The sequence below is a fragment of the Falco cherrug genome, chromosome 6 (genome assembly GCF_023634085.1).
Source record: "Falco cherrug isolate bFalChe1 chromosome 6, bFalChe1.pri, whole genome shotgun sequence".
Classification (NCBI taxonomy): Eukaryota; Metazoa; Chordata; class Aves; order Falconiformes; family Falconidae; genus Falco; species Falco cherrug.
In genome coordinates, this window is record NC_073702.1 from 44,633,438 (window position 1) to 44,648,821 (window position 15,384).

A 15,384-nucleotide genomic window follows, 5' to 3' on the forward strand; every position below is an offset into this window, starting at 1 on the left:
CCGGCACCTGCCGCGGAGTGCGGCCGAGTGGGGGAGCGCCTTGGCCGCGCGGGCCCCGCACCCCAGGGACGGGAATTCCACGGGCAGACCCCCGTGTGGTACCAGTGGCCGCTTCGTCGCGGTTTTGGAGTAAAAGTTTCCTCGGCTGTCACTGCCGGGCCGGGGCGGAGCGGCCCCTGCGCCCCTTGGCGCGCCCGGGAGTGCCGGCGGAGGCTGGTCAGCGGGCGCTTTGTTCCCCGGCGCTCCGACCCGGGGGGGTCGGTGAAATTCGGGCGAGGGGTTGGTTTGTCGCCGCCTTTGCGTTCCACGCGCGTGTTGCGGCGTCCCCGCGGCGGGCGCGGGCGGGGGCTTGCGCGTGGGGGGCGCCGTCTGCGCGCGGGGCCCCGGGGGCCGCCCGTCCCGCGGCTGCACCGGGGGCTGCTGCGCCCCGTCGGGATTTTGGGAAGCGAGTTGTTGGGTTACCGGCGGCGGAGCCGCTGCGCCGGTGATCGGCCGAGGGGGGACTAATCCTCGTAGTTCGCTGGGCACAAACAAAAGAGATGGCCCCGGTAACGGGGGCACGGGGAGCTGGGTTCGGTGGGCACGTAGCGTGCCGGCAGGGCGGGCTGGGTGGCAAGCAGTGAAAATACAGGAAGAGTCAACTCTTTATTTCTACTTGCAACGAGAGAATAATATTTACTTTAGGTGCAAGATGATAATTACCGCGGAGGACTGCCACTCAGCAAAAAAACAAATACTGATGTTACATACCTACCGCAGCTGGCGGTTTTCCAGTGGGACAGGAATGTGGTGATCAACAGCAGAGTGCCTGTGTGTTCATTTTAAAAGCAAATGAATAGGCTTGATGCACAATAATTTTTGTTAACATTTGACCGGCAAACATTGAAGAATATTATGAGAAATACTTTTTTGAAAACTGCTGTGAAATGTAATGAATGGTAAATCCTTGGGATCTAATTCAGAAGGGTTATAGAATTGAACAGAGAATGTAATTAGCATTTTACGCTGCAGTTTTTTCTTTTTTCCTTTTCACATGGACGTTATTGTTAATATTCAAAATAATATTAAAAGCCCGCCTCGTGCCTTTTCTTCATAGAAATTCTCTGTTGACATGGCATTCAGCTTAATAGCACCCGGCTGCGTACACTCTTTCACTGTTCATGATTTTAATCTAAGAATGCAAGCGGAGTCAGTTCTGCCAGTTTGTAGGGAGCACACACTTGGTACTTTATGAACAGTCTCTTTCTTTTTCTGGCAGGTTTCAGTGCTGCATTTAGTAAAAGCAAAGTGCTATTGGATGCCTGGGAAGGAGTGTTTGAGGAGGCCAAACCAACAGCCTAGCATGCTGGAGCTCAGTGCAGAAAAAGATCTGATTCTTACACAACTAATACTTTGAATAGGTTTCTTCTGGCTGTATGAGCTAGTTTCCCATCCTGGGAAAATGGATGGAATTTGTTTTCTAATAAAGCAAAGCTAAAGTCATTTGTCTTAGAGTTGGTCTGCTTTACAGGAAGGTATCATCTTGTAACTATGAAGTTGCCGGTTTATAATGGTTGCAAACATCAGGCAGCACTTTTACCTTTTCTTACTGCAGTGTTTTGTGTTGCAACACAGTTACAAATATGAAAAGATAACCCTTATGTTGGGTCTCAAGTAGTAACTTACCTGGGGGAAGGCAGCAGTTCTCACTGCAAGCTGTTAGCTTTCTTCAGATTTAGGTTTTTAAAGAGTTTGTAGTCTTTGTGGCTGCAGAATATGTCTCAGCGTGAACCGTGTATAAACTTAGTGCTCTGTCCTTGTCTGAAGGTGAGGAAGAGGTAGCTCCAGTGCCTTTTTCACTGCTTGTCTTTGTGGTACACAGAGCTTTGTCCCTTTCAAATGTGTGCTGTGAAAGGCAAATGGTGAACTGGATTTGTGGCTTCCAAATGGAAGTTTGTAGAGGTTGGTCTTGGTTCGTGGGACCATAACAGAGGCCTGCATAGCTGGCTTGCTGCTTTCATGTTGTCAAGTGAGAGTATGGGTCTTAAATTCCTGGAACTTGCAATAATTCATGATCCAAAATGTCTAGGGAGCGCAGTGGTGGATGCTGTAGTTATTCACTGGGAACGGCTCTATGAACCAAGAAGATGGTGCAGTGGCGGGCTCGCTAGGTTGGTCCTGCAATAGCTTGAAAGCTACCAAAGGAATGCGCTAGCAGAGGGGGAAGAGGCAGGACAGAGGAGCCAGGATCTTGGGAGGGGAAAACTGTAATGAAATGAGGAAGGAAGGTGATCATCAAAAGTTCGTTGATCAAATGAGAAAATCGCATTCTTGAGCAATGATCATAGGCTGATGCAGTTTAGAAAGGACCTCAGGCGGCATCTAGCCCAACCTTGAGCTGAAGCAGGGAGAGCTCTGAGGCCAGGTGAGGTTGCTTGGGGCTTTATCCAGTTGGGTCTTGAAAACCTCCAGGGACAGAAACTGTACAATTTCTCTGTGCAGCCTGTTCCACCGCTTCGCTGACCTTATGGTGGAAAAGGTGTTCCTTGTAAAAATGATGAAATGCCTGATTCTGCTCTCCTGATCTTAAGGTGTTACGGCAGTGGGGAGGAGGAAGAGGTGTCACCTTCCTTCCACCGGCCCAGCTGGAAGCCTTGTGGGGCATGGTGGTGTCTGCTCTAGGTGCTGGTTTGGGAGGAGAGGCTAAGGAAATCAGCCCAGCTGGTATTTGGTACTGCACTTACTTAAAATACAAACTGAGCCCCTCTCATTCAGTGGATAAATATATTTAATCGTTTGTGTACATTTGGTTAGGTTCCTTAAAACAGGACCTCGTTAGCAGGAACCTGTGATGGCAGATCCCAGGTCTGGAGGGGAAGCTATACTTTTCAAGTGCTGCTTGTAAGCAGCATATTTTATGGACTTTGAAGTCACATAATAACTCTATTTGACAAATATTGAGCATATTTGCAGCTGTACTGGGATTTTGCTGAAGTAAATGCGACTTTTCCCTATTGTGCTTATTCTAGTGAAATATTCCATAGGTGCAGCTATGGTATAAGCACCTCAAAGCTATTTGTGCTGTTAGTGGAGCTCACTAGATAACATAATTATACTTAAAATCTTCTGCTTAGTCCATAGCAAGCCCATGTTGGAACGTACTGGTTAATTATAATTTGCAGCGTCTCAAGGCAACGATGGATGGTGAAAATGTATTAAGGTTTTAGAGAGAGATTGCAGAAGGTGGATCATGAGTTGTAATGTAGAAATTCTCTGTGTCCTCCAAACTCCACACCATAAAAAGAGTTATTTTTGGCATAGAATCATGTATTGATGTAGTGATAGTGAACTCTTTGTTGCCGAGTCTGAAGGTTTGTTTGTGATCAGATCTGAGAAGAAATCATAACACAAAATGAAAATTGTAAACTTTATTCTTTTAAAGATGTGTTTTCAAAACATGGGCTATTGACCTTAGTGCAGGGAAGACACTCCAGTGTCTGTCTTGTTTACGGGATGTTCTTCCTCCTCATATATCATAGCTGGAATAGGTATCTGGGTCAGATCCTGACATTAATGAAATCACTGGCAAAACTCTGATCAGTTTTGATGGAACAGGGATTTCACTGAAGATGTCAGTTTGTGTGAGGAGTTGTTGTCCTCAATGGCCAAGATGCAAAAGGTACAGAGGAACTTGCAAGAGATGCAATGAAATTAGAAGTCTTTTCAGCTTTTGATTTCAAAATGATAGCTGTTTTCTTCTTTCAAACTATTGAATCAGTTAAAAGAGCTGAAAAAAAAAGAAATTTTTTTTTTTTATAATTTTTTGCAGTTATGCTAAGAGAAAACCAGTGCTTTCCCACCATCTGCTGTTAGCTAAGGAGAACAGAGTATTTTGAGGACAATAAAGCTTACATGGGTTTGTACTGGGAGCCCTAGTATTTACATATATAATCTATCTTGCTCTCCATGTTTCAGTGACTATTTGAATTTCTTATCAAAGTAACAAAGAAACAAACCAAAAGAGAGAAAGATGCTAGCTGATAATACTACTGTGATAACATGTAATTACATACTGGTTAACATACTTTGGGGAGAGGAATTTGATATTAAGCCAGGGAGCCTGGATATCTGGAGAGATCGGGGAAGTAGATCCCCAACCGACAAAAGCAGTCGGAAGACTGCCAGGAGGAGTTGAGGCAGCTCACACCAGCTGCAGATTTCTCGCAGGATTGCTGTTCAGTCATCGTTAGTTCACTGTGACCTCCCATGGAAATCTCTCTACTCCACTGCTCTCCCAGTGTCTTTTTTGGGGACTCAGTTTCTCTGATGTTTGCTTGGCACCGAGACGCCACTCTGGCTGAAGTCGTTGGTGCTCAGCATGGCTCTATGGAAAACCGCAGGCAACAGAGTAGCTGCTCCAGGTAAAATGTGCTTTTGAAAATGCAATATACTTTTTCTGATTTTTATTGACAAGTTGGCAAAATTGCTGTGGCGCTATGTAACTAGCTCTAAAAGCACTTGGGGACATTCTGATTCAAAACATTCTTGTTTCATCTTCTATTTTAGAGTGCATTTTTAAAGCATATCCCAGTTGCAACAGTAAGGATAAACCTAGAAGGCCTGGTCTCTGCTGTTCAAAGCAGCAGGTATTGTTTTTTCTGTTTTACAACACCACGGAGTATATTTTGCTTTCAAATAAAGAAACCAAGATGGAGAGCGACTGACTGTCAGTTTAGGTGTCAGATTTAATTTTATATTTTAAACTTAACCTGTTGCATCTCCTTTCCCTCTTGTCTCCACGCAGTGTTATACCTATCCATGCTAATCCCTTTATGAGGAAAGACAGCTCATCGAGATAACCTTTGGTCTAGGCTTTTTCTTGCACGTCAGGTCACATAAAACAGATGTCTCCATCAGAGAGTTTAGTCCACACAAGACACTACTTGGTCAGGAGTGATGAGAGGTTTTGGTTCTGGTGCTCTCTTCATTCTTTCTTGAAAGCAAATTCTGGGTTTTCCTGGCCTTTGATTTGCAGAGGAAAAAGCAGAGAAGATTTTTATATACCTGTTCTTTGTGTGCTGTGAACTGCTGTTTACTAGATAATAAGTATAAATTTAAGATGAATCTTGGTGATAGAATTTTATTTTCTAGTGTGTTGCTGGTTTGCTGTGAATACCAGCTCCAATATCAATATTTGGGAATATTCCTTTTCCTCATATTTTTTCACATTTTGGAAGTCAATTAACAAAGCTCTCTCTGTCTTTTAAGAGCAGTGGAATACCAGATTGCCAGAATTTGCCTGTAATGATGCCTCCTTCCTTTTGTGGATATGAAAAAATTCCAGTCTCTAAACAGAAAGAATATGTGAAAATCAGTGCAGAAAGTGAAAAACTGTTGCACATGCAGGATAATGAGCGCTTAAAGGAATTTTATTGTGTGGACAATGTGTTATGCTACACGTGCTGGTTACCATTTTCTATAGTCAGGTGAAAGCCTCTTATTTTTAGTGTACCTGGGAACAAATGACATTTTACAGAACTAGATAATGATTAACTTATTCTGATGCTGTCCAGAAATCAATGTAAATTAGCACTGATTGCATGAGATGCTGTGCAAGCAGAGGAGCAGAGGGGTTAAGCTGCGTGAGCTGAGTGGAGGGTCCAGGATGTGACAGAGTGGGGTCACTGTTGGAAGCGGCTGAGAGATGGACTAAACGGGCAGTGCCCTGGGCAAGGGACTTTGAGTCAGAGGGGAGAAAGGATTTCCCTCTCCTTCCATACCCTGGGTGAACTGCTTCAGCATTGGTCTGGGCTTGGCTCCTTCAGGGCTTTTTTCCCTCCAGAAGCGGCATGGTGGAGGAGAAGATGTTGGTGCGCCCAGCCCTGCTGACTGTGCTTTGCCATGTCTCCCTCTGTCATTTGGAGCCGTGGGTGGTAGCTTTTCCTTCATGCAGCAGCAGAGCAGCTTTCTCCTTTTCCACTTACCCCATTGTCACAGTATTAATGGTTGTAGAGCAGTCATTGTGCTTGGACTTTAGGAGGTCCAGTAACACAGGATGAATAAGAATTGCATTGTAATGTCTCTGCAAAGTGGTTTGTCACAATACCTGTTTTAATATAAAGTGCTGCTAATAATTTTCCTCTTTGCAATTACATGATGTAGACGGTGATTAATGAACCTGCTGCTTTGTCTGTTGCCATTACTGGCAGTGGGAGGAAGAGGAAGATAGTTGTTGTGACTTTGGGAATGCTGAGGTGGCTTTGCAAGAATTTAGTTCGAGATTTTTCATGAGGAAATGAACAAGGAGGAGGAACTGGGTTTAATATATGCAAGTCTGTAAAAGTTAAGTTTCTACTATAAAAGCATATTCTCAATTTGCTCAATAAAAAAAAAGTAGTACATAGACACGTGTTGTGTGATTAGATGAAGAGGTATGAAGGGCTTTTATTTCTCACTGTCATTGAGAGACTTAACTGTCCCCTTGGGAAGAAAAGATTAGAACACGCTTCACTGAAACACATTTGAACCCAGGAGTTCACAACAGAGATTTCCATTATGGAAAATAACTACTCTAAAAATAACAGGTGCAGTCCCCACCACAGTAGCTGTGGTGTGGGTCAGGTGTGGGCGTGCCGGCTCTGCTTTGATCCTCTTGAGGTGAGGGCAACATTTTTCCTTGCTTAAGGTAATAGCAAACCTTTCTTGTCTACTGCCGTGTTTTGGAACACAAAGTTACAATGTACCATTTTTATTTGAACTAAGATTAGTATAATTAAATACTTACTGGTTTAAGTTTCAGTGATACCTGGATAAGCATTTTTGAGCTAGTTTTAGAGGCACATTTCCTATGAAGAGTTTGAAATTGAGAGTGGGGATTGTATAACCTATCTGGAAGACAGTTTTAGGCAGGAAAATTAAATGGATGAGCTTGAGAGAATAGTAAAACAATGATTTATAAATCATGCTTTCAGGCTTTTTTATGCAAGGTCATATGATAAATTGGAGAACTGGTTCCTAATAGCTGTGTCGTGATCTTAGTGCGATGTGGTTGGAGCATTATTGTAGGTCTGCTCTGCTACAAGCCCATTAGATTTTGCTGATTTGACTTCCCTGTGGCCCTGCATGGACACAGGGATATGCTATTGGGATCAGTTTACATGATCAGGCCACCAGGTGGAAAAAAATATGGTGGTTGTTGTGTGCATGGGTAAACACCCACACTGAAGCTTACAAGCGTAGTAATTTCATTGTCAGGAATATAAATATATCCTTTTCTGTTTCATTATTGTCGCTGTATGATATACAGTGCTTTTTGCTCTTTGGTAACAGCATGCTACAGTTTTATATCACAGTGTTCTCCACCTTCAGTATTATTCTCTATGTGTGGGAGTGTGTGTGTAAAGGAGATTAGGCAATTATTTGGTTCAATAATAAAATACTTCAAAAGCTTTGTAGCAAACATGATGAGAGTCAATAGATGGTAGTGAAAACAGTACCGTGCTTGTTACAATATTAAATTGAGAGTACATGAGCAGTCTTTTGACTGAGAGATGCTCCTAACCCTCTCACTTGCAACTGAAGATGTGTTGTGTGGTGCTGATGGGTGTAATGGAAACAAAAGATGAAGAAAAGAACAAAAGATAAAGGGGTCTAATTTCTGCCTTGTTTACATAAAAGCTTCATGAGCCTAAGGCACAAAGTTTATTTATACTGGAACAGTGTGTGGCCTACAGGTTTTCAACAAGAAAGGAAAAAGTGACTTCTGTCATTCTTTCACAAGTTCAGATGAGTTGAGCCTCCTGGCCCTTTCAATGCCAGCACCAAGCTGACCCTGATTTTCAGAGCTTGTTTTCTGCTCGACCGTAACCCCAGTCTGATTCGATGGAGGAAAAAATGGATTTGAGAGGACTTATCATGAGAGCTCATTGCACCATGCCAGCACTGTTGAAAAGTTCTTTCAGGGAGCGTATATCTACAGGTGGACCTTGGGCAAAAACACGTGCTAGGGCTGATTGCATAGCATTACATTGCACTTCAGGAAAAAGGCATTTTAGGCTTCTAAAGTATTTTGCTTGCCTTGTGCCATAGTATATACCTCTAGAAGAAATGCGTCATTGCTGTAGGATCTGTGGGTTTTATGCACTTAGAGCTGGGGAATGTTTGGATGTTGCTGTTCTGTCTATGTTTATTATCGCTGTTTATCTGTTACAGTTATGAAACACATTCATCCTCTTTGGATTTTGTGCTTGCAGTCATCCAGCAGTAGCTTCCCGCATATTCCAACTCAGCCAAAAGGGTTATTCACACCAGAAATTTCTAGCACAATTCTAGGGATAGAGTGCAAATTGAAGATACTTATTTGCTACTGATAAATTGAGGCTCATTTCTTTTCACCATCCCTGTTAGACACATTTCATATTGTTATCAATATCACTGCATAGACTTAAATGGAGCCTTCAGTTATACAGAGTATTTTTTTAATACTTGTGACTTTTGAAGCTTTCAGTGGTTGGCCAGCTTAATGCAGTAGTTCTGAAAGCTGACGATAAATGCTTTGCATTTAAACTGAAACGTATAGTTTGTGAGAGTGAAAATAGGAAAAAAACAGTTTTATACATAAATGTGTTTGTATTCATACCTAATATGCACTAGAACTTGCAGGTTGTGACTTCCACTCCGTTATTGGGCTTTTCCCACCTTAGAATTCATAAATAACCATTGTAAAACAGAAGAGTTGGGGGCAGACTGCATGTTGTATGTCAGCTGTGGTTTCTGTCTTCAAGTTTCCATCTTTGAGATTACTATTGTGTTTATGCTTCAAAAACCTGATGCTTCAGAGTGTGTTGTGGGAATGTGTCATGTCTCGTACAAAAGTTGGGAAGAACAGATTTCCACATGCAACATTTTATCAGAGGGCTAATAAAGGTACTGTATTTCAAAACCAAGAAAACTGGTAAGGTGAGGAAATTGCTAGTTGAGCAAGCAATCAAAAGCTCATAGTCCACTGTCACGTTGGGGAGACCATGAAATACAGCAGTTGATGAGCAGGGATGCTAGTGCCTGTGGCACTAAGCCACGTTGGCCAGTTTCTGGTCTGTTCTTCATTGGATTTACGTGATGCTTCGCGTTAGACTGAGGAGTAACTAGGCTCAAACCAGTTATTTGCTTTTCACTGTATCTCTGACGTATAAATGTTTAGGGGGTTTTTTTCAGCATAACAAACACAGTGGGTGGTCTCCACCAAAGAAGGTGTTTGTATGCCTGCTTTGCCTAAGATCACTTGCAATTTGCCACTGATTTTGATGGAAGTAAGAACAGGCTGTGTGCTGGCTGCTTATATCCCTTGAAAAATGTTGGCAGCAGAGGTAGCTCCTGGTACCGTATTGGAGGTGCACAGGCACTGATGTCCCTGTGCAGCTGAAGCACTGGTGTGGCTGCAATAGCAGGCATCTTTCTTTTTCCCCACTGGATGTGTTTCCTTAGGTCTGTCTGTTTTAGTTTCACTGGAGAAAAGGCTAAGTAAAGGCAGATTTCCTGCTAGCAGGGTATGTTTTGACTCTTCATACATGGCAGATTCTTTGGACATTTTTCTCTGTGTTTGTACATGGCATGCTTCTCTAAAGTTTCTCTGAGGTTGTGTTTTCCTTTTAGAGAAAAATGGCAAATTCCTGGTGTCTCTTATTATCCACATTTATCTGTCAGTGTTCCAGCTTGTATGTGGAAGTTCCCACCTTGCTTGCTGTGCACTGTACAAATAAAAATTGAAAGATGCATATTTTTTGTTATATTCTATTTTGTCATTGTGTCCTGTGCGTTGTTTGGAGAGGTTTGGGGGAAAGGTCTGTTTTTATTTCTTGTTTCATCAGTGGAGACTGCTCAGTTATAGGTAGTGCAAGATGGTTGTCAGTCCTTAAAAATGCTGTTTTCCTCTTCAGTTACCTTTATTTCTGAGCATTTTGCAATGAGGCATGAAATGGAGTCTAATCCTGTGTCATCCCTCTCCACTGTGATGCTGTGTTCTGTTGTGTACTTAATTGAGGAGGTATTGGGACATGTCTGCTCAGGGAGGTGTGCTGTTTCTTGCTCAACCCAGATCCAGCAATGTATTGTTTAGATTTTGTGTCTGGGAGTGAGTACATACGTGCAGATGGATGAGCTTTGTAAAACCTAAGCTTTGCATGATAGCTATCAGAGCTCAGGAAGTTAATACAGAACATAAGGTCAAGGACTTAATCAAAATACTGGCATGACATGAAGAATAGTTCCACATATGGTGTGTGTTCATACATAAATGAGAAGGGAAGGGGATGCTTCTGCATGTCCTTGTTACACGCCTAGTCATGATGAGTCTCATTGGGTTTGGTCAGTGTGGAGGTTGAGTTCCTAATTACCAGAACTGAAAGAAAAGAGAGAGGTTGGATGTTCTCAGTGTTGCTTTTTCTCTCTGATGAAGCAGTACTTTCTTCAAGTAATCTTTGCCAAATTACTTGTGGTTTTTAATCTTCCTCTCAAATGTACTTAGAATACAAAAGATTGTACAAATTTTCATTTTTCATCTGCCAAACCTAATTGCAACTACTGCAAAATGCTTACAGATAGTTATTTATTTTGTAAACTGCCACAAAAAAGAGAGGGGAGTGGAATAAAAAGGTATGTTAGCTCCTCTCTGTCCCTTCTGCCTTTCCTAGGTAGATCAGTGGCTGTGTGGGTTTGAACAGTTTAAAAAACAAAACAAAACAAAACAACCCCAAACAAGCAATGAGGTTTATGAGACTCATACCTCTCTTAGCAAAATAGCTCTCATATAAAGAGGAAACAGAGGATGACCAGGGATGGAGGTGCAGTGACTCAGTATCCAGAACTGTATTTCTGTGGCTAGAAAAGTGAAAAGTGAGTCCCAGCTGAGAAGGGTAACTTGCAGCTGCTAGAAAGAGGGATTTAGGAGGATCATGTGAAAGGAAGAATTACTGCCTTCATGGCAGGAAACGGCTGGATCACGCACCGGGACCTTGGCAGGGGAAGGTCAGCACGCAGGCTGGCTTCAGAGAGGCCCAGAGGAGGTGAGGTGGCTGAACGTGTGTGGACGGGCAGGGAGCACATGGGAAGTAAATAATGGATATTTAAGCCTGGTTCAGAAATGACAGGACTCAGTTCAGGCACTGAGTAGGGATGTCAGAGAGCAAAGTAAGCCTTCGTGTCTAGTTGGTTGCACCTTGTTTTGTTTTTGCTTAAAGCCAAGTGCAGACTATAGGTGGGTAACTATTGATGTGCATATGAGTCACATCAAATTATACCATTCAGGTATTGCCAGCAGATGCTTCAGATGGGTAATTTGTAGTAGAGGGATGGTTAGCTGAAACAAGCTGAGGATGACAGCGTGATTTACTGTTTTGCTAGAGACAGTCTGATGCCCTGACTCCCTGTTCACGTGTAGCTCATTCTGAACCGACCTTCACATTTTGGGTTATACCTCTCAAGCTTTGAAGAGATCACCACATGTATGTGTTACACACAGTTAACCATTTTGTTGAGAGAGTTACACAGCAAAATCTTTGTTTCCCTTTAAGTCCTGATTCTTTATGCATGAGGCGGCTTATTTACTATACATCCTTTGATTTGAAACTGATAATGGTGCATACTGCGAAAAGTGGTGTAACATCTTCCTTTTGCTCAGAGAGCTCCCTGCTGTTTTTGTGGTGCTTCAGATGCATCCTGGTAAACAGGTTGTCCTGCCACTCTTGCTGGGTTCATGGTTTGGTGTACTCAGAGACTGTAGTCTCTTCTTTCATCTCAAAAGCAGAATCTGTGAGGAAACTCCTTCCATCTGAGTCTTTCTTCTCACGTTACAGTCACTTTTACAACTAGGTGAGGTGTTTTTCTTTGGCATGACAACTCTCCTGACAAATGGTTAGTTAGCAAGATGCTCTCCTTTTGATGTTCGTGTTGCTATGTTCGTACGCTCAAGTGAGAACTTGGCTTACTCTCCAAGTCTACAGTTTATTTATGTTTGTTGTCTTTCAACCTGTGGTTCAGGGCTTTGGGTTGATCAGAACCAGCTACTGGGTTTTGTAGAGACACACAATTTTTTGTGAGCCTTACTGACACTGGAGTTCTGCCAGCTTCTGCTTTTTATGATCTCTTTAGCTGCATGGGGCTCTTCAAATTGTTTCATGCTTCAGTTTGAGTTGCATCTCTGTGATGTGCAACACTTGACTTGAAACATTCAGTTTCCAGTAAAAGCAACATAGAATCATAGAATACCTCAAGTTAGAAGGGATCTATAAGAATGATAGAGTCCAACTCTGTGCTCCTTGCAGGACTACCTAAAACCGAACTGTATGACTAAGAGTATTGTCCAGATGCTCCTTGAACTCTGACAGGTGTGGTGCTGTCACCACTTTTCTGGGGAGCCTAGTCCAGTGACTGACCACCCTCTCAGTGAAGAACCTTTTCCTAATGTCCTATCTGAACTTCCTGTGATGCAGCTTCATTCCATCTCCTTGTCTCTGTTACCAGTGGGCAGAGCCGCTAGGCTGACTGCAGCCATGGGCGCAAGCACATAGCATCCTGCTTATCGGGGAGCTCCTGTAAGTAATAAAGTGCATGTTGCCCCTTCGGAGAAATGTGTACTTGAAACACCTGGGAGATATGGCAACCGCACAGTATTCAAGCCCACACTCTGTAGGATTTGCTCTGTAGGCGAGCAGAAATATTTCTCTTTTATTTGGCTAAGAGGCCTGTTTAGTCTAATTAGCAAGTGCTTTGGCAGTGATGGAGCAGTATGAGTGCACAGGAACGCAAAAGGCCCATCTTCGCTGTACACAGGTAAAGGGAAATGAACAAATAAAATAAGAGATCCCAGAGCAGAAAGGATTATAAGCTGGCAAGAGATAGAGTTCTTATTGCTAGGTTGATAACCCTAACTGATATAAACATGAAGCCCTGTGCAATCTGTGGTAGTTAAAAGATACGCATCTAAATATTATTTAAATGGATTCTTGCATTTTTAAGACCCACTGGAGTGTAATTGTATTCAACTTAATTAAATGAACTGAAACCCCCTGATAACTGTGCATCACTGCTCTTAAGTAAAACACTCTCTAAAGAGACTGCAAGATGCTTAGTTAGGGCAATAAAAAACCAGAGCCCAGCACCACGAAGTTTTGCATGAGCAGCTTTATATTTAGTTCATAGTTATGCTACCTACAGTGGTTGAGTGTGTTAAGTGTCATACCTCTGCTAGAGTCAAAAGATGAGGCTTCACTGAAGGGCCTCAGGGCAGAGTCAGTCTTTCTGGTTTTATGTTATTCGTATGAATGCAGGGTGTCTATTTCAGCCAGCTTATTAATGCCACCAAAGGGTGGGAACTCCTCTGTGCCTGTGCCGGCAGTGGGCACCCGGTCCCCACGGAAGTGAGGGTTTGCAGGGGGAGCACAGGCAGGCGGGATGGGGGGGCATCTGTGAGGGGGGACCAAGGGTGCTGCTTGCTTACGGCAGCTACAGGAAACCATTTCTTCTGCTGCTAAGATTACATGGGAAGACATGGATTGCTGCCATGCTCAATTACGGTTGTTTCCTTTCCCGGTAAAAGATGGCCCGTCAGGAAGCGGTAGGAGTGAAGGCAAGGTTAGTCTCTGGGTGTGCAGAAGTGTTGGGTATGTATCCTCCAGGCTGCAAGCTGCTGAATTTCTAGCAGGAAAAAATAGAAAAATAGCACTTTGAGAAAGCAGTTTAAATGTCAGCATTCTGGTTTTCCACAGCTGACGGCTGGGCTGCCCTCCGCACTTGCAGCGGTGAATCAAGGGCTACTTCTCTGAGGCACACAGTACCCTGTACCACTGGGCGCAGCAACTAGGGTAACCGATTTCCATGTCTGCTCCAGAGCGTAGTGAAAAAAACAAGAGGAGAGACCCTATTCTGCCTTGATGTGCAGAACAGTATTTTTTCACGCTTTGTAAAACTGGATTTTGGGGTGAAGGCAGATACTCTTTAAGGTTCTCTTTCCCCCTTTCCAAAACCTGCACATAGACAGCAGGAGGGTGCCTGTCTTTTGGAAGTAATCCTCTTAAATGGCACATGAAGGAATAAGTAGTTGTGCTTACTGTCACACTCAACTTCATAATAGCATAGTAGCATTTCTAAGCATTGAGATGCTCATCTCTGAGCTTGATGCTGCATGAATAAAGGTGCAGTGCTGCCCCGTAGCTCTTGCTGTGAAAGTGCAGATGAGGTGATAGGCTCGTCCAGCCAGAAGAAACCTGGGGTGACTGCATCCCTGCTGGGCTTTCCCAGGTGCTGGCTTCCCTGCAGAGCGGGAGAAGGCTGGGCTCTCTCCTCTGCTTTTCAGTAATTGTAGCTGGGGGGAAGATCTGGTGCAGGATTTGGCTGCCAAGGCATTGAGAAATTAGGGAAGACATAGAAGGCTGTCCTCCTGTATTGGTGCACCCCCGAAACCAGCACTGCTGGGTTTCAGTGAGCCAGGGAAGCTGCGGTCCTTAGGGAGGGCCAGGCAGGAGACCTGTTCAGCATCTCAGGCCTGGCTCTTGAAAAGGGTGGCAGGAACCCCCCCCTCAAAACCTAGTGAATTACAAATAAAGGGGTGGGGAGTGTACAATGGTACACAGAAGAAACAAGGGGAAGGGTTAGGGGGAATAGAGAAGGAGGAAGTGGGGTTTTTTGAGTAAACTTTCCTTTTTCTGGGCAAGGTATGTTTTGCTTGTGCCAAACTGTCCCAGTGAAAAGCATAGCAAAATTTAAGATAAAGATGGTTAAGTCTCTCTTTACTGCTGTGATGCTTGGAGGAATATGAGTAGAGAGGAACAAAGGTCAGAGTAGGCACTTGTCGCTGTCCCTGGGGTTTTATACAGCACCTAGCACAAGGCAGAATGAAATACCATTTTTTTCACAAAGAAATTAGAGCTTGTGAGAGCTTCTTAGTGTCAGGGAAAAAAGGAAAAATAAACATTTCATAGGCTAAACCAAAATTACTGTGTTTTATTTGGAGAAAATATTTAAGGACCACCAAATTGGATAAAGAACTATTTTACTAAACAAGCAATTGTTTTCCCTTGGGTGCCATGGTGACGTTTTATTTAATATTATCTTTATGTCCCTTATGCATATACCTGTTGGGAAATTCCGTATAATGTCTTAGGCAAGAATTAACTGGAGTAGTAAATACGTAGGGTATAGAGTGCTATAAAGATTGCACTGCCATGTGTTGATGCAATAGAGATTCACAAATCCAAAGTTCAGTGCTTTCCTCGCTGTTTTATGATGTTGATAAGATGCTTCATTTAAAGGGTAAAAGGATTAGGTTGGAATAAAATCCCATGTAGAAGCAGAATATTAGTGTACCAGTAGATGGTATTAATATTCTGAATTTGTTCATATATGGAGGTTGAC

At 43.2% G+C, this 15,384-nt stretch overlaps 1 protein-coding gene across 8 annotated transcripts in view; it reads left to right on the forward strand.

Moving 5' to 3' along the window:
• The window catches only part of LOC102047883 (SAM and SH3 domain-containing protein 1), a 570,321-nt gene that overhangs the window by 443,874 nt on the left and 111,063 nt on the right, over nt 1–15,384 (forward strand). The window lies entirely within an intron of this gene.